The following is a 26945-nucleotide window of genomic DNA, read 5'->3' as shown; positions in this document are numbered from 1 at the left end:
ACAGTGTCACACCGGCTGCGGCATGCCTATATTCTGTGTGTGACTGCAGGTATATCTGCATGTGAGACGCTACGTTACAGTGTCACAGCGGCTGCGGCATGCCTATGTTCTGTGTGTGACTGCGGGTGTATCTGCATGTGAGACGCTTCGTTACAGGGTCACAGCGGCTGCAGCATGTCTATATACTGTGTGTGACTGCGGCTGTACCTGCATGTGAGACGCTACGTTACAGTGTCACAGTGACTGCAGCATGTCTATATTCTGTGTGTGACTGCGAGTGTATCTGCATATGAGACGCTACTATAGTGTCACAGCGGCTGCAGCATGTCTATATTCTGTTGGTGACTGCGGCTGTACCTGCATGTGAGACGCTACGTTACAGTGTCACAGCGGCTGCGGCATGTCTATATTCTGTGTGTGACTGCGGCTGTACCTGTATGTGAGACGCTACGTTACAGTGTCACAGCCGCTGCAGCATGTCTATATTCTGTGTGACTGCGGGTGTATCTGTATGTGAGACGCTACATTACAGTGTCACAGCGGCTGCAGCATGCCTATATTCTGTGTGTGACTGCGGGTGTATCTGCATGTGAGACGCTACGTTACAGTGTCACAGCGGCTGCAGCATGCCTATATTCTGTGTGTGACTGCGGGTGTATCTGCATGTGAGACGCTACATTACAGTGTCACAGCGGCTGCAGCATGTCTATATTCTTTGTGTGACTGCGGGAGTATCTGCATGTGAGACGCTACGTTACAGTGTCACAGTGGCTGCAGCATGTCTATATTCTGTGTGTGACTGCAGCTGTATCTGCATGTGAGATACTACGTTACAGTGTCACAACGGCTGCGGCATGTCTATATTCTGTGTGTGACTGTGGGTGTATCTGTATGCGAGACGCTACGTTACAGTGTCACAGAGGCTGCAGCATGCCTATATTCTGTGTGTGATTGCGAGTGTATCTGCATGTGAGACGCTACGTTACAGTGTCACAGCGGCTGCAGCATGCGTATATTCTGTGTGTGACTGCGGCTGTACCTGCATGTGAGATGCTACGTTACAGTGTCACAGCGGCTGCAGCATGCCTACATTCTGTGTGTGACTGCGGGTGTATCTGCATGTGAGACGCTACGTTACAGTGTCACAGCGGCTGCGGCATGCCTATACTCTGTGTGTGACTGCGGGTGTATCTGCATGTGAGACGCTACGTTACAGTGTCGCTGCGGCATGCCTATATTCTGTGTGTGACTGCAGGTGTATCTGCATGTGATACGCTACGTTACAGTGTCACAGCGGCTGCGGCAAGCCTATATTCTGTGTGTGACTGCGGGTGTATCTGCATGTGAGATGCTACGTTACAGTGTCACAGCGGCTGCGGCATGCCTATATTCTGTGTGTGACTGCGGCTGTATCTGCCTGTGAGACGCTACGTTACAGTGTCACAGCGGCTGCAGCATGCCTATATTCTGTGTGTGACTGCGGGTGTATCTGCATGTGAAACGCTACGTTACAGTGTCACAGCGGCTGCTGCATGCCTATATTCTGTGTGTGACTGCGGGTGTATCTGCATGTGAGACGCTACTTTACAGTGTCACAGCAGCTGCGGCATGCCTATATTCTGTGTGTGACTGCGTGTGTATCTGCATGTGAAACGCTACATTACAGTGTCACAGCGTCTGCGGCATGTCTATATTCTGTGTGTGACTGCGGCTGTATCTGCATGTGAGACGCTACATTACAGTGTCACAGCGGCTGCGGCATGCCTATATTCTGTGTGTGACTGCGGCTGTATCTGCATGTGAGACGCTACGTTACAGTGTCACAGCGGCTGCGGCATGCCTATATTCTGTGTGTGACTGCGGGTATATCTGCATGTGAGACACTACGTTACAGTGTCACAGCGGCTGCGGCATGCCTATGTTCTGTGTGTGACTGCTGGTGTATCTGCATGTGAGACGCTACGTTACTGGGTCACAGCGGCTGCAGCATGTCTATATTCTGTGTGTGACTGCGGCTGTGCCTGCATGTGAGACGCTACGTTACAGTGTCACAGTGGCTGCAGCATGTCTATATTCTGTGTGTGACTGCGGTTGTACCTGCATGTGAGACGCTACGTTACAGTGTCACAGTGGCTGCAGCATGTCTATATTCTGTGTGTGACTGCGGCTGTACCTGCATGTGAGATGCTACGTTACAGTGTCACAGCGGCTGCAGCATGCCTATTTTCTGTGTGTGACTGGGGGTGTATCTGCATGTGAGACGCTACATTACAGTGTCACAGCTTCTGCAGCATGCCTACATTCTGTGTGTGACTGCGGGTGTATCTGCATGTGAGACGCTACGTTACAGTGTCACAGTGGCTGCAGCATGCCTATATTCTGTGTGTGACTGCGGGTGTATCTGCATGTGAGACGCTACATTACAGTGTCACAGCAGCTGCGGCATGCTTATATTCTGTGTGTGACTGCGGGAGTATCTGCATGTGAGACGCTACGTTACAGTGTCTCAGTGGCTGCAGCATGTCTATATTCTGTGTGTGACTGCAGCTGTATCTGCATGTGAGACGCTACGTTACAGTGTCACAGAGGCTGCAGCATGCCTATATTCTGTGTGTGACTGCGAGTGTATCTGCATGTGAGACGCTACGTTACGGTGTCACAGCCGCTGCGGCATGCCTATATTCGGTGTGTGACTGCGGGTGTATCTGCATGTGAGACGCTACGTTACGGTGTCACAGCCGCTGCGGCATGCCTATATTCTGTATGTGACTGCGGGTGTATCTGCATGTGAGACGCTACGTTACAGTGTCACAGCGGCTGCGGCATGCCTATATTCTGTGTGTGACTGCGGGTGTATCTGCATGTGAGACGCTACGTTACTGGGTCACAGCGGCTGCAGCATGTCTATATTCTGTGTGTGACTGCGGCTGTGCCTGCATGTGAGACGCTACGTTACAGTGTCACAGTGGCTGCAGCATGTCTATATTCTGTGTGTGACTGCGGTTGTACCTGCATGTGAGACGCTACGTTACAGTGTCACAGTGGCTGCAGCATGTCTATATTCTGTGTGTGACTGCGGCTGTATCTGCATGTGAGATGCTACGTTACAGTGTCACAGCGGCTGCAGCATGCCTATTTTCTGTGTGTGACTGGGGGTGTATCTGCATGTGAGACGCTACATTACAGTGTCACAGCTTCTGCAGCATGCCTACATTCTGTGTGTGACTGCGGGTGTATTTGCATGTGAGACGCTACATTACAGTGTCACAGTGGCTGCAGCATGCCTATATTCTGTGTGTGACTGCGGGTGTATCTGCATGTGAGACTCTACATTACAGTGTCACAGCAGCTGCGGCATGCCTATATTCTGTGTGTGACTGCGGGAGTATCTGCATGTGAGACGCTACGTTACAGTGTCACAGTGGCTGCAGCATGCCTATTTTCTGTGTGTGACTGCGGCTGTATCTGCATGTGAGACGCTACATTACAGTGTCATAGCGGCTGCAGCATGCCTATATTCTGTGTGTGACTGCGGGTGTATCTGCATGTGAAACGCTACGTTACAGTGTCACAGCGGCTGCGGCATGCCTATATTCTGTGTGTGACTGCGGCTGTATCTGCCTGTGAGACGCTACGTTACAGTGTCACAGCGGCTGCAGCATGCCTATATTCTGTGTGTGACTGCGGGTGTATCTGCATGTGAAACGCTACGTTACAGTGTCACAGCGGCTGCGGCATGCCTATATTCTGTGTGTGACTGAGGGTGTATCTGCATGTGAGACGCTATGTTACAGTGTCACAGCGGCTGCAGCATGTCTATAGTCTGTGTGTGACTGCGGGTGTATATGCATGTGAGACGCTACGTTACAGTGTCACAGCGGCTGCGGCATGTCTATATTCTGTGTGTGACTGCGTCTGTATCTGCATGTGAGATGCTACGTTTCAGTGTCACAGCGGCTGCGGCATGTCTATATTCTGTGTGTGACTGCGGGTGTATCTGCATGTGAGACGCTACGTCACAGTGTCACAGCTGCTGCAGCATGCCTATATTCTGTGTGTGACTGCGGGTTTATCTGCATGTGAAACGCTACGTTACAGTGTCACAGCGGCTGCATCATGCCTATATTCTGTGTGTGACTGCGGGTGTATCTGCATGTGAGACGCTACGTTACAGTGTCACAGCGGCTGCAGCATGCCTATATTCTGTGTGTGACTGCGGGTGTATCTGCATGTGAGACGCTATGTTACAGTGTCACAGCGGCTGCAGCATGTCTATATTCTGTGTGTGACTGCTGGTGTACCTGCATGTGCGATGCTACGTTACAGTGTCACAGCGGCTGCAGCATGTCTATATTCTGTGTGTGACTGCGGGTGCATCTGCATGTGAAATGCTATGCTACAGTGTCACAGTGGCTGCAGCATGCATATTTTCTGTGTGTGACAGCGGGTGTATCTGCATGTGAAACGCTATATTACAGTGTCACAGCAGCTGCAGCATGCCTATATTCTATGTGTGACTGCGGGTGTATCTGCATGTGAGACGCTACGTTACAGAGTCACAGCAACTGCAGTATGCCTATATTCTGTGTGTGACTGCGGGTGTATCTGCATGTGAGACAATACGTTACAGTGTCACAGCGGCTGCGGCATGTCTCTATTCTGTGTGTGACTGCGGGTGTATCTGCATGTGAAACGCTACATTACAGTGTCACAGCGGCCGCGGCATGTCTATATTCTGTGTGTTACTGCGGGTGTATCTGCATGTGAAACTCTACGTTCCAGTGTTACAGCGGCTGCGACATGCCTATATTCTGTGTGTGACTGCGGGTATATCTGCATGTGAGACGCTACGTTACAGTGTCACAGCGGCTGCAGCATGCCTATATTCTGTGTGTGACTGCGGCTGTACCTGCATGTGAGATGCTACGTTACAGTGTCACAGCGGCTGCAGCATGCCTACATTCTGTGTGTGACTGCGGGTGTATCTGCATGTGAGACGCTATGTTACAGAGTCACAGCGGCTGCGGCATGCCTATATTCTGTGTGTGACTGCGGGTGTATCTGCATGTGAGACGCTACGTTACAGTGTCGCTGCGGCATGCCTATATTCTGTGTGTGACTGCAGGTGTATCTGCATGTGATACGCTACGTTACAGTGTCACAGCGGCTGCGGCATGCCTATATTCTGTGTGTGACTGCGGATGAGTCTGCATGTGAGATGCTACGTTACAGTGTCACAGCGGCTGCGGCATGCCTATATTCTGTGTGTGACTGCGGGTGTATCTGCCTGTGAGACGCTACGTTACAGTGTCACAGCGGCTGCAGCATGACTATATTCTGTGTGTGACTGCGGGTGTATCTGCATGTGAGACACTACGTTACAGTGTCACAGCGGCTGCAGCATGCCTATATTCTGTGTGTGACTACGGGTGTATCTGCATGTGAGATGCTACGTTACAGTGTCACAGCGGCTGCGGCATGCCTATATTCTGTGTGTGACTGCGGGTGTATCTGCCTGTGAGACGCTACGTTACAGTGTCAGAGTGGCTGCAGCATGTCTATATTCTGTGTGTGACTGCGGGTATATCTGCATGTGAGACGCTTCGTTACAGTGTCACAGCGGCTGCAGCACGTTTATATTCTGTGTGTGACTGCGGGTGTATCTGCATGTGAGACGCTACGTTACAGTATCACAGCGGCTGCAGCATGCCTATTTTCTGTGTGTGACTGCGGCTGTATCTGCATGTCAGACGCTACGTTACAGTGTCAGAGCGGCTGCGGCATGCCTATATTCTGTGTGTGACTGCGGCTGTATCTGCATGTGAGAAGCTACGTTACAGTGTCACAGTGGCTGCGGCATGCCTATATTCTGTGTGTGACTGCGGGTATATCTGCATGTGAGTCGCTACGTTACAGTGTCACAGCGGCTGCGGCATGCCTGTGTTCTGTGTGTGGCTGCGGGTGTATCTGCATGTGAGACGCTATGTTACAGGGTCACAGCGGCTGCGGCATGTCTATATTCTGTGTGTGACTGCAGCTGTGCCTGCATGTGAGACGCTACGTTACAGTGTCAGAGTGGCTGCAGCATGTCTATATTCTGTGTGTGACTGCGGGTGTATCTGCATGTGAGACGCTACATTACAGTGTCACAGCGCCTGCAGCATTTCTATATTCTGTGTGTGACTGCGGCTGTACCTGCATGTGAGACGCTACGTTACAGTGTCACAGCGGCTGCGGCATGTCTTTATTCTGTGTGTGACTGCGGCTGTACCTGCATGTGAGACGCTACGTTACAGTGTCACAGCCGCTGCAGCATGTCTATATTCTGTGTGTGACTGCGGGTGTATCTGCATGTGAAACGCTATGATACGGTGTCACAGTGGCTGCAGCATGCCTATATTCTGTGTGTGACTGCTGGTGTATCTGCATGTGAGATGCTACGTTACAGTGTCACAGCGACTGCAGTATGCCTATATTCTGTGTGTGACTGCGGGTGTATCTGCATGTGAGACAATACGTTACAGTGTCACAGCGGCTGCGGCATGTCTATATTCTGTGTGTGACTGCGGGTGTATCTGCATGTGAAACGCTACATTACAGTGTCACAGCGGCTGCGGCATGTCTATATTCTGTGTGTGACTGCGGGTGTATCTGCATGTGAAACTCTACGTTACAGTGTCACAGCGGCTGTGGCATGCCTATATTCTGTGTGTGACTGCGGGTATATCTGCATGTGAGACGCTACGTTACAGTGTCACACCGGCTGCGGCATGTCTATATTCTGTGTGTGACTGCGGCTGTATCTGCATGTGAGACGCTACGTTACAGTGTCACAGCGGCTACGGCATGCCTATATTCTGTGTGTGACTGCGGCTGTTTCTCCATGTGAGACGCTACGTTACAGTGTCACAGCGGCTGCGGCATGCCTATATTCTGTGTGTGACTGCAGGTATATCTGCATGTGAGACGCTACGTTACAGTGTCACAGCGGCTGCGGCATGCCTATGTTCTGTGTGTGACTGCGGGTGTATCTGCATGTGAGACGCTTCGTTACAGGGTCACAGCGGCTGCAGCATGTCTATATACTGTGTGTGACTGCGGCTGTACCTGCATGTGAGACGCTACGTTACAGTGTCACAGTGACTGCAGCATGTCTATATTCTGTGTGTGACTGCGGGTGTATCTGCATGTGAGACGCTACATTACAGTGTCACAGCGGCTGCAGCATGTCTATATTCTGTTGGTGACTGCGGCTGTACCTGCATGTGAGACGCTACGTTACAGTGTCACAGCGGCTGCGGCATGTCTATATTCTGTGTGTGACTGCGGCTGTACCTGTATGTGAGACGCTAAGTTACAGTGTCACAGCCGCTGCAGCATGTCTATATTCTGTGTGACTGCGGGTGTATCTGTATGTGAGACGCTACATTACAGTGTCACAGCGGCTGCAGCATGCCTATATTCTGTGTGTGACTGCGGGTGTATCTGCATGTGAGACGCTACGTTACAGTGTCACAGCGGCTGCAGCATGCCTATATTCTGTGTGTGACTGCGGGTGTATCTGCATGTGAGACGCTACATTACAGTGTCACAGCGGCTGCAGCATGTCTATATTCTTTGTGTGACTGCGGGAGTATCTGCATGTGAGACGCTACGTTACAGTGTCACAGTGGCTGCAGCATGTCTATATTCTGTGTGTGACTGCAGCTGTATCTGCATGTGAGATACTACGTTACAGTGTCACAACGGCTGCGGCATGTCTATATTCTGTGTGTGACTGTGGGTGTATCTGTATGCGAGACGCTACGTTACAGTGTCACAGAGGCTGCAGCATGCCTATATTCTGTGTGTGATTGCGAGTGTATCTGCATGTGAGACGCTACGTTACAGTGTCACAGCGGCTGCAGCATGCGTATATTCTGTGTGTGACTGCGGCTGTACCTGCATGTGAGATGCTACGTTACAGTGTCACAGCGGCTGCAGCATGCCTACATTCTGTGTGTGACTGCGGGTGTATCTGCATGTGAGACGCTACGTTACAGTGTCACAGCGGCTGCGGCATGCCTATACTCTGTGTGTGACTGCGGGTGTATCTGCATGTGAGACGCTACGTTACAGTGTCGCTGCGGCATGCCTATATTCTGTGTGTGACTGCAGGTGTATCTGCATGTGATACGCTATGTTACAGTGTCACAGCGGCTGCGGCAAGCCTATATTCTGTGTGTGACTGCGGGTGTATCTGCATGTGAGATGCTACGTTACAGTGTCACAGCGGCTGCGGCATGCCTATATTCTGTGTGTGACTGCGGCTGTATCTGCCTGTGAGACGCTACGTTACAGTGTCACAGCGGCTGCAGCATGCCTATATTCTGTGTGTGACTGCGGGTGTATCTGCATGTGAAACGCTACGTTACAGTGTCACAGCGGCTGCGGCATGCCTATATTCTGTGTGTGACTGCGGGTGTATCTGCATGTGAGACGCTACATTACAGTGTCACAGCAGCTGCGGCATGCCTATATTCTGTGTGTGACTGCGTGTGTATCTGCATGTGAAACGCTACATTACAGTGTCACAGCGTCTGCGGCATGTCTATATTCTGTGTGTGACTGCGGCTGTATCTGCATGTGAGACGCTACATTACAGTGTCACAGCGGCTGCGGCATGCCTATATTCTGTGTGTGACTGCGGCTGTATCTGCATGTGAGACGCTACGTTACAGTGTCACAGCGGCTGCGGCATGCCTATATTCTGTGTGTGACTGCGGGTATATCTGCATGTGAGACACTACGTTACAGTGTCACAGCGGCTGCGGCATGCCTATGTTCTGTGTGTGACTGCGGGTGTATCTGCATGTGAGACGCTACGTTACAGTGTCACAGCGGCTGCGGCATTCCTATATTCTGTGTGTGACTGCGGGTGTATCTGCAAGTGAGATGCTACGTTACAGTGTCACAGCGGCTGCAGCATGCCTATATTCTGTGTGTGACTGCGGGTGTATCTGCATGTGAGACGCTACGTTACAGTGTCACAGCGGCTGCAGCATGCCTATATTCTGTGTGTGACTGCGGGTGTATCTGCATGTGAGACGCTACGTTAGAATGTCACAGCCGCTGCAGCATGCATATATTCTGTGTGTGACTGCGGGTGTATCGGCATGTGAGACGCTACGTTACAGTGTCACAGCCGCTGCAGCTGCCTATATTCTGTGTGTGACTGCGGGTGTATCTGCATGTGAGACGCTACGTTACAGTGTCACAGCCTCTGTAGCATGCCTATATTCTGTGTGTGACTGCGGGTGTATCTGCATGTGATACGCTACGTTACAGTGTCACAGCGGCTGCAGCATGCCTATATTCTGTGTGTGACTGCGGGTGTATCTGCATGTGAGACGCTACGTTACAGTGTCACAGCGGCTGCAGCATGCCTATATTCTGTGTGTGACTGCGGGTGTATCTGCATGTGAGACGCTACGTTACAGTGTCACAGCGGCTGCGGAATGCCTATATTCTGTGTGTGACTGCGAGTGTATCTGTATGTGAGACGCTACGTTACAGTGTCACAGCGGCTGCAGCATGCCTATATTCTGTGTGTGACTGCGGGTGTATCTGTATGTGAGACGCTACGTTACAGTGTCACAGCGGCTGCAGCATGTCTATTTTCTGTGTGTGACTGCGGGTGTATCTGCGTGTGAGACGCTACGTTACAGTGTCATAGCGGCTGCGGCATGCCTATATTCTGTGTGTGACTGCGGGTGTATCTGTATGTGAGACGCTACGTTACAGTGTCACAGCGGCTACAGCATGTCTATTTTCTGTGTGTGACTGCGGGTGTATCTGCGTGTGAGACGCTACGTTACAGTGTCATAGCGGCTGCAGCATGCCTATATTCTATGTGTGACTGCGGGTGTATCTGCATGTGAGACGCTACGTTACAGTGTAAGCGGCTGCGGAATGCCTATATTCTGTGTGTGACTGCAGGTGTATCTGCGTGTGAGACGCTACGTTACAGTGTCATAGCGGCTGCAGCATGCCTATATTCTATGTGTGACTGCGGCTGTATCTGCAGGTGAGACGCTACGTTACAGTGTCACAGCGGCTGCAGCATGCCTATATTCTGTGTGTGACTGCGGGTGTATCTGCATGTGAGACGCTACGTTATAGTGTCACAGCAGCTGCAGCTTGCCTATATTCTGTGTGTGACTGCAGGTGTATCTGCATGTGAGACGCTACGTTACAGTGTCACAGCGGCTGCAGCATGCCTATATTCTGTGTGTGACTGCGGCTGCATCTGCATGTGTAATGCTACATTACTGTGTCACAGCGGCTGCAGCATGTCTATATTCTGTGTGTGGCTGCGGGTGTATCTACATATGAGACGTTACGTTACAGTGTCATAGCGGCTGCAGCATGCCTATATTCTGTGTGTGACTGCGGCTGTATCTGCATGTGAGACACTACGTTACAGTGTCACAGCGGCTGCAGCATGCCTATATTCTGTGTGTGACTGCGGGTGTATCTGTATGTGAGACGCTACGTTACAGTGTCACAGCGGCTGCAGCATGTCTATTTTCTGTGTGTGACTGCGCGTGTATCTGCGTGTGAGACGCTACGTTACATTGTCATAGCGGCTGCAGCATGCCTATATTCTATGTGTGACTGCGGGTGTATCTGCGTGTGAGATGCTATGTTACAGTGTCAGCGGCTGCGGCATGCCTATATTCTGGGTGTGACTGCGGGTGTATCTGCGTGTGAGACGCTACGTTACAGTGTCATAGCGGCTGCAGCATGCCTATATTCTATGTGTGACTGCGGCTGTATCTGCATGAGAGACGCTACGTTACAGTGTCACAGAGGCTGCAGCATGCCTATATTCTGTGTGTGACTGCGGGTGTATCTGCATGTGAGACGCTTCGTTACAGTGTCACAGCGGCTGCAGCATGTCTATATTCTGTGTGTGACTGCGGGTGTATCTGCATGTGAGACGCTACGTTACAGTGTCACAGCGTCTGCAGCATGCCTATATTCTGTGTGTGACTGCGGGTGTATCTGCATGTGAGACGCTACGTTACAGTGTCACAACGGCTGCAGCATCCCTATATTCTGTGTGTGACTGCGGCTGTATCTGCATGTGAAACGGTACGTTACAGTGTCACAACGGCTGCAGCATGCCTATATTCTGTGTGTGACTGCGGCTGTATCTGCATGTGAAACGCTACGTTGCAGTGTCACAGTGGCTGTGGTATGTCTATATTCTGTGTGTTACTGCGTCTGTATCTGCATGTGAGACGCTACGTTACAGTGTCACAGCGGCTGCGGCATGTCTATATTCTGTGTGTGACTGCGGGTGTATCTGCATGTGAGACGCTACGTTACAGTGTCACAGCGGCTGCAGCATGCCTATATTCTGTGTTTGACTGCGGCTGTATCTGCATGTGAGACGCTACGTTACAGTGTCACAGCGTCTGCAGCATGCCTATATTCTGTGTGTGACTGCGGGTGTATCTGCATGTGAAACGCTACGTTACAGTGTCACAACGTCTGCAGCATGCCTATATTCTGTGTGTGACTGCGGGTGTATCTGCATGTGAAATGCTACATTACAGTGTCACAGCGGCTGCAACATGCCTATATTCTGTGTGTGACTGCGGGTGTATCTGCATGTGAGACGCTATGTTACAGTGTCACAGCGGCTGCAGCATGTCTATATTCTGTGTGTGACTGCGGGTGTATCTGCATGTGCGATGCTAAGTTAGTGTGTCACAGCGGCTGCAGCATGTCTATATTCTGTGTGTGACTGCGGGTGCATCTGCATGTGAAACGCTATGATACAGTGTCACAGTGGCTGCAGCATGCCTATATTCTGTGTGTGACTGCGGGTGTATCTGCATGTGAAATACTACGTTACAGTGTCACAGCAGCTGCAGCATGCCTATATTCTGTGTGTGACTGTGGGTGTATCTGCATGTGAGACGCTACGTTACAGTGTCACAGCGACTGCAGTATGCCTATATTCTGTGTGTGACTGTGGGTGTATCTGCATGTGAAACTCTACGTTACAGTGTCACAGCCGCTGCGGCATGCCTATATTCTGTGTGTGACTGCGGGTATATCTGCATGTGAGATGCTACGTTACAGTGTCACAGCGGCTGCGGCATGTCTATATTCTGTGTGTGACTGCGGCTGTATCTGCATATGAGACGCTACGTTACAGTGTCACAGCGGCTGCGGCATGCCTATATTCTGTGTGTGACTGCGGCTGTATCTGCATGTGAGACGCTACGTTACAGTGTCACAGCGGCTGCGGCATGCTTATATTCTGTGTGTGACTGCGGGTGTATCTGCATGTGAGACGCTACGTTACAGTGTCACAGCGGCTGCAGCATGCCTATATTCTGTGTGTGACTGCGGGTGTATCTACATGTGAGACGCTATGTTACAGTGTCACAGTGGTTGCAGCATGTCTATATTCTGTGTGTGACTGCGGGAGTATCTGCATGTGAGACGCTATGTTACAGTGTCACAGTGGCTGCAGCATGTCTATATTCTGTGTGTGACTGCAGCTGTATCTGCATGTGAGATACTACGTTACAGTGTCACAACGGCTGCGGCATATCTATATTCTGTGTGTGACTGCGGGTGTATCTGTATGTGAGATGCTACATTACAGTGTCACAGAGGCTGCAGCATGCCTATATTCTGTGTGTTACTGCGAGTGTATCTGCATGTGAGATGCTACGTTACAGTGTCACAGCGGCTGCAGCATTCCTATATTCTGTGTGTGACTGCGGCTGTATCTGCATGTGAGACGCTACGTTACAGTGTCACAGCCGCTGCGGCATGCCTATATTCTGTGTGTGACTGCGGGTGTATCTGCATGCGAGACGCTACGTGACAGTGTAACAGCGGCTGCGGCATGTCTATATTCTGTGTGTGACTGCGGCTGTATCTGCATATGAGACGCTACGTTACAATGTCACAGTGGCAGCGGCATGCCTATATTCTGTGTGTGACTGCAGGTGTATCTGCGTGTGAGACGCTATGTTACAGTGTCACAGCGGCTGCAGCATGTCTATATTCTGTGTGTGACTGCAGGTGTATCTGCATGTGCGATGCTATGTTACAGTGTCACAGCGGCTGCAGCATGTCTATATTCTGTGTGTGACTGCGGGTGCATCTGCATGTGAAACGCTATGATACAGTGTCACAGTGGCTGCAGCATGCCTATATTCTGTGTGTGACTGCGGGTGTATCTGCATGTGAAATACTATGTTACAGTGTCACAGCAGCTGCAGCATGCCTATATTCTGTGTGTGACTGTGGGTGTATCTGCATGTGAGACGCTACGTTACAGTGTCACAGCGGCTGCGGCATGCCTATATTCTGTGTGTGACTGCGGGTGTATCTGCATGTGAGACGCTACGTTACAGTGTCACAGCGGCTGCGGCAAGCCTATATTCTGTGTGTGACTGTGGGTGTATCTGCATGTGAGACGCTACGTTACAGTGTCACAGCGGCTGCTGCATGTCAATGTTCTGTGTGTGACTGCGGGTGTATCTGCATGTGAGACGTTACGTTACAGTGTCACAGCGGCTGCAGCATGCCTATATTCTGTGTGTGACTGCGGGTGTATCTGCATGTAAGACGTTATGTTACAGTGTCACAGCGGCTGCAGCATGTCTATGTTCTGTGTGTGACTCCGGGTGTATCTGCATGTGAGACGCTACGTTACAGTGTTACAGAGGCTGCAGCATGTCTATATTATATGAGTTACTGCGGCTGTATCTGCATGTGAGACACTATGTTACAGTATCACAGCGGCTGCAGCATGCCTATATTCTGTGTGTGACTGCAGGTGTATCTGCATGTGAGACGCTACGTTACAGTGTCACAGCGGCTGCGGCATGCCTATATTCTGTGTGTGACTGCGGGTGTACCTGCAAGTGAAACGCTACGTTACAGTGTCACAGTGGATGCAGCATGCCTGTATTCTGTGTGTGACTGCGGGTGTATCTGCAAGTGAAACGCTACGTTACAGTGTCACAGTGGATGCAGCATGCCTATATTCTGTGTGTGAGTGCGGGTATATCTGCATGTGAAATATTACGTTACAGTGTCACAGCGGCTGCGGCATGCCTATATTCTGTGTGTGAGTGCGGGTATATCTGCATGTGAAATGCTACGTTACAGTGTCACAGCGGCTGCGGCATGCCTATATTCTGTGTGTGAGTGCCGGTGTATCTGCATGTGAGACGCTACGTTACAGTGTCACAGCGGCTGCGGCATGCCTATATTCTGTGTGTGACTGCGGGTGTATCTGCATGTGAGACGCTACGTTACAGTGTCACAGCGGCTGCGGCATGTCTATATTCTGTGTGTGTGACTGTGGCTGTATCTGCATGTGAGACGCTACGTTACAGTGTCATAGCGGCTGCAGCATGCCTATATTCTATGTGTGACTGCGGCTGTATCTGCATGTGAGACGCTACGTTACAGTGTCACAGCGGCTGCAGCATGCCTATATTCTGTGTGTGACTGCGGGTGTATCTGCATGTGAGACTCTACGTTATAGTGTCACAGCAGCTGCAGCTTGCCTATATTCTGTGTGTGACTGCAGGTGTATCTGCATGTGAGACGCTACGTTACAGTGTCACAGCGGCTTCAGCATGCCTATATTCTGTGTGTGACTGCGGCTGCATCTGCATGTGTAATGCTACGTTACAGTGTCACAGCGGCTGCAGCATGTCTATATTCTGTGTGTGGCTGCGGGTGTATCTACATGTGAGACGTTACGTTACAGTGTCATAGCGGCTGCAGCATGCCTATATTCTGTGTGTGACTGCGGCTGTATCTGCATGTGAGACACTATGTTACAGTGTCACAGCGGCTGCAGCATGCCTATATTCTGTGTGTGACTGCGGGTGTATCTGCATGTGAGACGCTACGTTATAGTGTCACTGCGGCTGCAGCTTGCCTATATTCTGTGTGTGACTGCGGCTGTATCTGCATGTGTAATGCTACGTTACAGTGTCACAGCGACTGCAGCATGCCTATATTCTGTGTGTGACTGCGGGTGTATCTGCATGTGAGACACTACATTACAGTGTCACAGCGCCTGCGGCTTGTCTATATTCTGTGTGTGACTGCGGGTGTATCTGCATGTGAGACGCTACGTTACAGTGTCACAACGGCTGCAGCATCCCTATATTCTGTGTGTGACTGCGGCTGTATCTGCATGTGAAACGGTACTTTACAGTGTCACAACGGCTGCAGCATGCCTATATTCTGTGTGTGACTGCGGCTGTATCTGCATGTGAAACGCTACGTTGCAGTGTCACAGTGGCTGTGGTATGTCTATATTCTGTGTGTTACTGCGTCTGTATCTGCATGTGAGACGCTACGTTACAGTGTCACAGCGGCTGCGGCATGTCTATATTCTGTGTGTGACTGCGGGTGTATCTGCATGTGAGACGCTACGTTACAGTGTCACAGCGGCTGCAGCATGCCTATATTCTGTGTTTGACTGCGGCTGTATCTGCATGTGAGACGCTACGTTACAGTGTCACAGCGTCTGCAGCATGCCTATATTCTGTGTGTGACTGCGGGTGTATCTGCATGTGAAACGCTACGTTACAGTGTCACAACGTCTGCAGCATGCCTATATTCTGTGTGTGACTGCGGGTGTATCTGCATGTGAAATGCTACATTACAGTGTCACAGCGGCTGCAACATGCCTATATTCTGTGTGTGACTGCGGGTGTATCTGCATGTGAGACGCTATGTTACAGTGTCACAGCGGCTGCAGCATGTCTATATTCTGTGTGTGACTGCGGGTGTATCTGCATGTGCGATGCTAAGTTAGTGTGTCACAGCGGCTGCAGCATATCTATATTCTGTGTGTGACTGCGGGTGCATCTGCATGTGAAACGCTATGATACAGTGTCACAGTGGCTGCAGCATGCCTATATTCTGTGTGTGACTGCGGGTGTATCTGCATGTGAAATACTACGTTACAGTGTCACAGCAGCTGCAGCATGCCTATATTCTGTGTGTGACTGTGGGTGTATCTGCATGTGAGACGCTACGTTACAGTGTCACAGCGACTGCAGTATGCCTATATTCTGTGTGTGACTGCGGGTGTATCTGCATGTGAAACTCTACGTTACAGTGTCACAGCCGCTGCGGCATGCCTATATTCTGTGTGTGACTGCGGGTATATCTGCATGTGAGACGCTACGTTACAGTGTCACAGCGGCTGCGGCATGTCTATATTCTGTGTGTGACTGCGGCTGTATCTGCATATGAGACGCTACGTTACAGTGTCACAGCGGCTGCGGCATGCCTATATTCTGTGTGTGACTGCGGCTGTATCTGCATGTGAGACGCTACGTTACAGTGTCACAGCGGCAGCGGCATGCTTATATTCTGTGTGTGACTGCGGGTGTATCTGCATGTGAGACGCTACGTTACAGTGTCACAGCGGCTGCAGCATGCCTATATTCTGTGTGTGACTGCGGGAGTATCTACATGTGAGACGCTATGTTACAGTGTCACAGTGGTTGCAGCATGTCTATATTCTGTGTGTGACTGCGGGAGTATCTGCATGTGAGACGCTATGTTACAGTGTCACAGTGGCTGCAGCATGTCTATATTCTGTGTGTGACTGCAGCTGTATCTGCATGTGAGATACTACGTTACAGTGTCACAACGGCTGCGGCATATCTATATTCTGTGTGTGACTGCGGGTGTATCTGTATGTGAGATGCTACATTACAGTGTCACAGAGGCTGCAGCATGCCTATATTCTGTGTGTTACTGCGAGTGTATCTGCATGTGAGATGCTACGTTACAGTGTCACAGCGGCTGCAGCATTCCTATATTCTGTGTGTGACTGCGGCTGTATCTGCATGTGAGACGCTACGTTACAGTGTCACAGCCGCTGCGGCATGCCTATATTCTGTGTGTGACTGCGGGTGTATCTGCATGCGAGACGCTACGTGACAGTGTAACAGCGGCTGCGGCATGTCTATATTCTGTGTGTGACTGCGGCTGTATCTGCATATGAGACGCTACGTTACAATGTCACAGTGGCAGCGGCATGCCTATATTCTGTGTGTGACTGCAGGTGTATCTGCGTGTGAGACGCTATGTTACAGTGTCACAGCGGCTGCAGCATGTCTATATTCTGTGTGTGACTGCGGGTGTATCTGCATGTGCGATGCTATGTTACAGTGTCACAGCGGCTGCAGCATGTCTATATTCTGTGTGTGACTGCGGGTGCATCTGCATGTGAAACGCTATGATACAGTGTCACAGTGGCTGCAGCATGCCTATATTCTGTGTGTGACTGCGGGTGTATCTGCATGTGAAATACTATGTTACAGTGTCACAGCAGCTGCAGCATGCCTATATTCTGTGTGTGACTGTGGGTGTATCTGCATGTGAGACGCTACGTTACAGTGTCACAGCGGCTGCGGCATGCCTATATTCTGTGTGTGACTGCGGGTGTATCTGCATGTGAGACGCTACGTTACAGTGTCACAGCGGCTGCGGCAAGCCTATATTCTGTGTGTGACTGTGGGTGTATCTGCATGTGAGACGCTACGTTACAGTGTCACAGCGGCTGCTGCATGTCAATGTTCTGTGTGTGACTGCGGATGTATCTGCATGTGAGACGTTACGTTACAGTGTCACAGCGGCTGCAGCATGCCTATATTCTGTGTGTGACTGCGGGTGTATCTGCATGTAAGACGTTATGTTACAGTGTCACAGCGGCTGCAGCATGTCTATGTTCTGTGTGTGACTCCGGGTGTATCTGCATGTGAGACGCTACGTTACAGTGTTACAGAGGCTGCAGCATGTCTATATTATATGAGTTACTGCGGCTGTATCTGCATGTGAGACACTATGTTACAGTATCACAGCGGCTGCAGCATGCCTATATTCTGTGTGTGACTGCAGGTGTATCTGCATGTGAGACGCTACGTTACAGTGTCACAGCGGCTGCGGCATGCCTATATTCTGTGTGTGACTGCGGGTGTACCTGCAAGTGAAACGCTACGTTACAGTGTCACAGTGGATGCAGCATGCCTGTATTCTGTGTGTGACTGCGGGTGTATCTGCAAGTGAAACGCTACGTTACAGTGTCACAGTGGATGCAGCATGCCTATATTCTGTGTGTGAGTGCGGGTATATCTGCATGTGAAATATTACGTTACAGTGTCACAGCGGCTGCGGCATGCCTATATTCTGTGTGTGAGTGCGGGTATATCTGCATGTGAAATGCTACGTTACAGTGTCACAGCGGCTGCGGCATGCCTATATTCTGTGTGTGAGTGCCGGTGTATCTGCATGTGAGACGCTACGTTACAGTGTCACAGCGGCTGCGGCATGCCTATATTCTGTGTGTGACTGCGGGTGTATCTGCATGTGAGACGCTACGTTACAGTGTCACAGCGGCTGCGGCATGTCTATATTCTGTGTGTGTGACTGTGGCTGTATCTGCATGTGAGACGCTACGTTACAGTGTCATAGCGGCTGCAGCATGCCTATATTCTATGTGTGACTGCGGCTGTATCTGCATGTGAGACGCTACGTTACAGTGTCACAGCGGCTGCAGCATGCCTATATTCTGTGTGTGACTGCGGGTGTATCTGCATGTGAGACTCTACGTTATAGTGTCACAGCAGCTGCAGCTTGCCTATATTCTGTGTGTGACTGCAGGTGTATCTGCATGTGAGACGCTACGTTACAGTGTCACAGCGGCTTCAGCATGCCTATATTCTGTGTGTGACTGCGGCTGCATCTGCATGTGTAATGCTACGTTACAGTGTCACAGCGGCTGCAGCATGTCTATATTCTGTGTGTGGCTGCGGGTGTATCTACATGTGAGACGTTACGTTACAGTGTCATAGCGGCTGCAGCATGCCTATATTCTGTGTGTGACTGCGGCTGTATCTGCATGTGAGACACTATGTTACAGTGTCACAGCGGCTGCAGCATGCCTATATTCTGTGTGTGACTGCGGGTGTATCTGCATGTGAGACGCTACGTTATAGTGTCACTGCGGCTGCAGCTTGCCTATATTCTGTGTGTGACTGCGGCTGTATCTGCATGTGTAATGCTACGTTACAGTGTCACAGCGACTGCAGCATGCCTATATTCTGTGTGTGACTGCGGGTGTATCTGCATGTGAGACGCTACATTACAGTGTCACAGCGCCTGCGGCTTGTCTATATTCTGTGTGTGACTGCGGCTGTATCTGCATGAGAGACGCTACGTTACAGTGTCACAGAGGCTGCAGCATGCCTATATTCTGTGTGTGACTGCGGGTGTATCTGCATGTGAGACGCTACGTTACAGTGTCACAGCGGCTGCAGCATGTCTATATTCTGTGTGTGACTGCGGGTGTATCTGCATATGAGACGCTACGTTACAGTGTCAGCGGCTGCGGCATGCCTATATTCTGTGTGTGACTGCGGGTGTATCTGCATGTGAGACGCTACGTTACAGTGTCACAACGGCTGCAGCATCCCTATATTCTGTGTGTGACTGCGGCTGTATCTGCATGTGAGACGGTACGTTACAGTGTCACAACGGCTGCAGCATGCCTATATTCTGTGTGTGACTGTGGCTGTATCTGCATGTGAGACGCTACGTTACAGTGTCACAGCGTCTGCAGCATGCCTATATTCTGTGTGTGACTGCGGGTGTATCTGCATGTGAAACGCTACGTTACAGTGTCACAGCGGCTGCAGCATGCCTATATTCTGTGTGTGACTGCGGGTGTATCTGCATGTGAAACGCTACGTTACAGTGTCACAGCGGCTGCAGCATGCCTATATTCTGTGTGTGTCTGCGGGTGTATCTGCATGTGACACGCTATGTTATAGTGTCACAGCGGCTGCAGCATGTCTATATTCTGTGTGTGACTGCGGGTGTATCTGCATGTGCGATGCTACGTTACAGTGTCACAGTGGCTGCAGCATGTCTATATTCTGTGTGTGACTGCGGGTGCATCTGCATGTGAAACGCTATGATACAGTGTCACAGTGGCTGCAGCATGCCTATATTCTGTGTGTGACTGCGGGTGTATCTGCGTCTGAGACGCTACGTTACAGTGTCATAGCGGCTGCAGCATGCCTATATTCTATGTGTGACTGCGGGTGTATCTGCGTGTGAGATGCTACGTTACAGTGTCAGCGGCTGCGGCATGCCTATATTCTGGGTGTGACTGCGGGTGTATCTGCGTGTGAGACGCTACATTACAGTGTCATAGCGGCTGCAGCATGCCTATATTCTATGTGTGACTGCGGCTGTATCTGCATGTGAGACGCTACGTTACAGTGTCACAGCGGCTGCAGCATGCCTATATTCTGTGTGTGACTGCGGGTGTATCTGCATGTGAGACGCTACGTTATAGTGTCACAGCGGCTGCAGCTTTCCTATATTCTGTGTGTGACTGCGGCTGTATCTGCATGTGTAATGCTACGTTACAGTGTCACAGCGGCTGCAGCATGCCTATATTCTGTGTGTGACTGCGGGTGTATCTGCATGTGAGACGCTACATTACAGTGTCACAGCGCCTGCGGCATGTCTATATTCTGTGTGTGACTGCGGCTGTATCTGCATGAGAGACGCTACGTTACAGTTTCACAGAGGCAGCAGCATGCCTATATTCTGTGTGTGACTGCGGGTGTATCTGCATGTGAGACGCTACGTTACAGTGTCAGCGGCTGCGGCATGCCTATATTCTGTGTGTGACTGTGGGTGTATCTGCATGTGAGACGCTACGTTACAGTGTCACAACGGCTGCAGCATCCCTATTTTCTGTGTGTGACTGCGGCTGTATCTGCATGTGAAACGGTACGTTACAGTGTCACAACGGCTGCAGCATGCCTATATTCTGTGTGTGACTGCGGCTGTATCTGCATGTGAAACGCTACGTTACAGTGTCACAGTGGCTGCGGTATGTCTATATTCTGTGTGTTACTGCGTCTGTATCTGCATGTGAGACGCTACGTTACAGTGTCACAGCGGCTGCGGCATGTCTATATTCTGTGTGTGACTGCGGGTGTATCTGCATGTGAGATGCTACGTTACAGTGTCACAGCGGCTGCAGCATGCCTATATTCTGTGTGTGACTGCGGCTGTATCTGCATGTGAGACGCTACGTTACAGTGTCACAGCGTCTGCAGCATGCCTTTATTCTGTGTGTGAATGCGGGTGTATCTGCATGTGAAACGCTATGTTTCAGTGTCACAGCGGCTGCAGCATGCCTATATTCTGTGTGTGACTGCGGGTGTATCTGCATGTGAAACGCTACATTACAGTGTCACAGTGGCTGCAGCATGCCTATATTCTGTGTGTGACTGCGGGTGTATCTGCATGTGAGACGCTATGTTACAGTGTCACAGCGGCTGCAGCATGTCTATATTCTGTGTGTGACTGCGGGTGCATCTGCATGTGAAACGCTATGATACAGTGTTACAGTGGCTGCAGCATGCCTATATTCTGTGTGAGACTGCGGGTGTATCTGCATGTGAAATACTATGTTACAGTGTCACAGCAGCTGCAGCATGCCTATATTCTGTGTGTGACTGTGGGTGTATCTGCATGTGAGACGCTACGTTACAGTGTCACAGCGACTGCAGTATGCCTATATTCTGTGTGTGACTGCGGGTGTATCTGCATGTGAAACTCTACGTTACAGTGTCACAGCGGCTGCGGCATGCCTATATTCTGTGTGTGACTGCGGCTGTATCTGCATGTGAGACGCTACGTTACAGTGTCACAGCGTCTGCAGCATGCCTATATTCTGTGTGTGACTGCGGGTGTATCTGCATGTGAAACGCTACGTTACAGTGTCATAGCGGCTGCAGCATGCCTATATTCTGTGTGTGACTGCGGGTGTATCTGCATGTGAGACGCTACGTTACAGTGTCACAGCGGCTGCAGCATGTCTATATTCTGTGTGTGACTGCGGGTGCATCTGCATGTGAAACGCTATGATACAGTGTCACAGTGGCTGCAGCATGCCTATATTCTGTGTGTGACTGCAGGTGTATCTGCGTGTGAGACGCTACGTTACAGTGTCATAGCGGCTGCAGCATGCCTATATTCTATGTGTGACTGCGGGTGTATCTGCGTGTGAGATGCTACGTTACAGTGTCAGCGGCTGCGGCATGCCTATATTCTGGGTGTGACTGCGGGTGTATCTGCGTGTGAGACGCTACATTACAGTGTCATAGCGGCTGCAGCATGCCTATATTCTATGTGTGACTGCGGCTGTATCTGCATGTGAGACGCTACGTTACAGTGTCACAGCGGCTGCAGCATGCCTATATTCTGTGTGTGACTGCGGGTGTATCTGCATGTGAGACGCAACGTTATAGTGTCACAGCGGCTGCAGCTTGCCTATATTCTGTGTGTGACTGCGGCTGTATCTGCATGTGAAACGCTACGTTACAGTGTCACAGCGGCTGCGGTATGTCTATATTCTGTGTGTTACTGCGTCTGTATCTGCATGTGAGACGCTACGTTACAGTGTCACAGCGGCTGCGGCATGTCTATATTCTGTGTGTGACTGCGGGTGTATCTGCATGTGAGACGCTACGTTACAGTGTCACAGCGGCTGCAGCATGCCTATATTCTGTGTGTGACTGCGGCTGTATCTGCATGTGAGACGCTACGTTACAGTGTCACAGCGTCTGCAGCATGCCTATATTCTGTGTGTGACTGCGGGTGTATCTGCATGTGAAACGCTACGTTACAGTGTCACAGCGGCTGCAGCATGCCTATATTCTGTGTGTGACTGTGGGTGTATCTGCATGTGAAACGCTACGTTACAGTGTCACAGCGGCTGCAGCATGCCTATATTCTGTGTGTGGCTGCGGGTGTATCTGCATGTGAGACGCTATGTTACAGTGTCACAGCGGCTGCAGCATGTCTATATTCTGTGTGTGACTGCGGGTGTATCTGCATGTGCGATGCTACGTTACAGTGTCACAGCGGCTGCAGCATGTCTATATTCTGTGTGTGACTGCGGGTGCATCTGCATGTGAAACGCTATGATACAGTGTCACAGTGGCTGCAGCATGCCTATATTCTGTGTGTGACTGCGGGTGTATCTGCGTGTGAGACGCTACGTTACAGTGTCATAGCGGCTGCAGCATGCCTATATTCTATGTGTGAATGCGGGTGTATCTGCGTGTGAGATGCTACGTTACAGTGTCAGCGGCATGCCTATATTCTGGGTGTGACTGCGGGTGTATCTGCGTGTGAGACGCTACATTACAGTGTCATAGCGGCTGCAGCATTCCTATACTCTATGTGTGACTGCGGCTGTATCTGCATGTGAGACGCTATGTTACAGTGTCACAGCGGCTGCAGCATGCCTATATTCTGTGTGTGACTGCGGGTGTATCTGCATGTGAGACGCTACGTTATAGTGTCACAGCGGCTGCAGCTTGCCTATATTCTGTGTGTGACTGCGGCTGTATCTGCATGTGTAATGCTACGTTACAGTGTCACAGCGGCTGCAGCATGCCTATATTCTGTGTGTGACTGCGGGTGTATCTGCATGTGAGACGCTACATTACAGTGTCACAGCGCCTGCGGCATGTCTATATTCTGTGTGTGACTGCGGCTGTATCTGCATGAGAGACGCTGCGTTACAGTGTCACAGAGGCTGCAGCATGCCTATATTCTGTGTGTGACTGCGGGTGTATCTGCATGTGAGACGCTACGTTACAGTGTCAGCGGCTGCGGCATGCCTATATTCTGTGTGTGACTGCGGCTGTATCTGCATGAGAGACGCTACGTTACAGTGTCACAGAGGCTGCAGCATGCCTATATTCTGTGTGTGACTGCGGGTGTATCTGCATGTGAGACGCTACGTTACAGTGTCAGCGGCTGCGGCATGCCTATATTCTGTGTGTGACTGCGGGTATATCTGCATATGAGACGCTACGTTACAGTGTCACAGCGGCTGCAGCATCCCGATATTCTGTGTGTGACTGCGGCTGTATCTGCATGTGAGACGCTACGTTACAGTGTCACAGCGGCTGCAGCATGCCTATATTCTGTGTGTGACTGCGGCTGTATCTGCATGTGAGACGCTACGTTACAGTGTCACAGCGTCTGCAGCATGCCTATATTCTGTGTGTGACTGCGGGTGTATCTGCATGTGAAACGCTACGTTACAGTGTCACAGCGGCTGCAGCATGCCTATATTCTGTGTGTGACTGCGGGTGTATCTGCATGTGAAACGCTACATTACAGTGTCACAGCGGCTGCAGCATGCCTATATTCTGTGTGTGACTGCGGGTGTATCTGCATGTGAGACGCTATGTTACAGTGTCACAGTGGCTGCAGCATGTCTATATTCTGTGTGTGACTGCAGCTGTATCTGCATGTGAGATACTACGTTACAGTGTCACAACGGCTGCGGCATGTCTATATTCTGTTTGTGACTGCGGGTGTATCTGTATGTGAGATGCTATATTACAGTGTCACAGAGGCTGCAGCATGCCTATATTCTGTTTGTGACTGCGAGTGTATCTGCATGTGAGATGCTACATTACAGTGTCACAGCGTCTGCAGCATGCCTATATTCTGTGTGTGACTGCGGGTGTATCTGCATGTGAAACGCTACGTTACAGTGTCACAGCGGCTGCAGCATGCCTATATTCTGTGTGTGACTGCGGGTGTATCTGCATGTGAAACGCTACATTACAGTGTCACTGTGGCTGCAGCATGTCTATATTCTGTGTGTGACTGCGGGTGTATCTGCATGTGCGATGCTACGTTACAGTGTCACAGCGGCTGCAGCATGCCTATATTCTGTGTGTGACTGCGGGTGCATCTGCATGTGAAACGCTATGATACAGTGTCACAGTGGCTGCAGCATGCCTATATTCTGTGTGTGACTGCGGGTGTATCTGCATGTGAAATACTATGTTACAGTGTCACAGCAGCTGCAGCATGCCTATATTCTGTGTGTGACTGTGGGTGTATCTGCATGTGAGACGCTACGTTACAGTGTCACAGCGACTGCAGTATGCCTATATTCTGTGTGTGACTGCGGGTGTATCTGCATGTGAAACTCTACGTTACAGTGTCACAGCGGCTGCGGCATGCCTATATTCTGTGTGTGACTGCGGGTATATCTGCATGTGAGATGCTACGTTACAGTGTCACAGCGGCTGCGGCATGTCTATATTCTGTGTGTGACTGCGGCTGTATCTGCATATGAGACGCTACGTTACAGTGTCACAGCAGCTGCGGCATGCCTATATTCTGTGTGTGACTGCGGCTGTATCTGCATGTGAGACGCTACGTTACAGTGTCACAGCGGCTGCGGCATGCCTATATTCTGTGTGTGACTGCGGGTGTATCTGCATGTGAGACGCTACTTTACAGTGTCACAGCGGCTGCAGCATGCCTATATTCTGTGTGTGACTGCGGGAGGATCTGCATGTGAGACGCTATGTTACAGTGTCACAGTGGTTGCAGCGTGTCTATATTCTGTGTGTGACTGCGGGAGCATCTGCATGTGAAACGCTATGTTACAGTGTCACAGTGGCTGCAGCATGTCTATATTCTGTGTGTGACTGCAGCTGTATCTGCATGTGAGATACTACGTTACAGTGTCACAACGGCTGCGGCATGTCTATATTCTGTGTGTGACTGCGGGTGTATCTGTTTGTGAGATGCTACATTACAGTGTCACAGAGGCTGCAGCATGCCTATATTCTGTGTGTGACTGCGAGTGTATCTGCATGTGAGACGCTACGTTACAGTGTCACAGCGGCTGCAGCATTCCTATATTCTGTGTGTGACTGCGGCTGTATCTGCATGTGAGACGCTACGTTACAGTGTCACAGCCGCTGCGGCATGCCTATATTCTGTGTGTGACTGTGGGTGTATCTGCATGTGCGATGCTACGTTACACTGTCACAGCGGCTGCAGCATGTCTATATTCTGTGTGTGACTGCGGGTGCATCTGCATGTGAAACGCTATGATACAGTGTCACAGTGGCTGCAGCATGCCTATATTCTGTGTGTGACTGCGGGTGTATCTGCGTGTGAGACGCTACGGTACAGTGTCATAGCGGCTGCAGCATGCCTATATTCTATGTGTGACTGCGGGTGTATCTGCGTGTGAGATGCTACGTTACAGTGTCAGCGGCTGTGGCATGCCTATATTCTGGGTGTGACTGCGGGTGTATCTGCGTGTGAGACGCTACGTTACAGTGTCATAGCGGCTGCAGCATGCCTATATTCTATGTGTGACTGCGGCTGTATCTGCATGTGAGACGCTACGTTACAGTGTCACAGCGGCTGCAGCATGCCTATATTCTGTGTGTGACTGCGGGTGTATCTTCATGTGAGACGCTACGTTATAGTGTCACAGCGGCTGCAGCTTGCCTATATTCTGTGTGTGACTGCGGCTGTATCTGCATGTGTAATGCTACGTTACAGTGTCACAGCGGCTCCAGCATGCCTATATTCTGTGTGTGACTGCGGGTGTATCTGCATGTGAGACGCTACATTACAGTGTCACAGCGCCTGCGGCATGTCTATATTCTATGTGTGACTGCGGCTGTATCTGCATGAGACACGCTACGTTACAGTGCCACAGAGGCTGCAGCATGCCTATATTCTGTGTGTGACTGCGGGTGTATCTGCATGTGAGACGCTACGTTACAGTGTCAGCGGCTGCGGCATGCCTATATTCTGTGTGTGACTGCGGCTGTATCTGCATGAGAGACGCTACGTTACAGTGTCACAGAGGCTGCAGCATGCCTATATTCTGTGTGTGACTGCGGGTGTATCTGCATGTGAGACGCTACGTTACAGTGTCAGCGGCTGCGGCATGCCTATATTTTGTGTGTGACTGCGGGTGTATCTGCATGTGAGACGCTACGTTACAGTGTCACAACGGC

Source organism: Taudactylus pleione, unplaced genomic scaffold (genome assembly GCF_031769625.1).
Source record: "Taudactylus pleione unplaced genomic scaffold, aTauple2 ptg000261l, whole genome shotgun sequence".
NCBI lineage: Eukaryota > Metazoa > Chordata > Amphibia > Anura > Myobatrachidae > Taudactylus > Taudactylus pleione.
The sequence above is the reverse complement of the archived record's forward strand: the minus strand, read 5'-3'. Positions refer to the sequence as shown.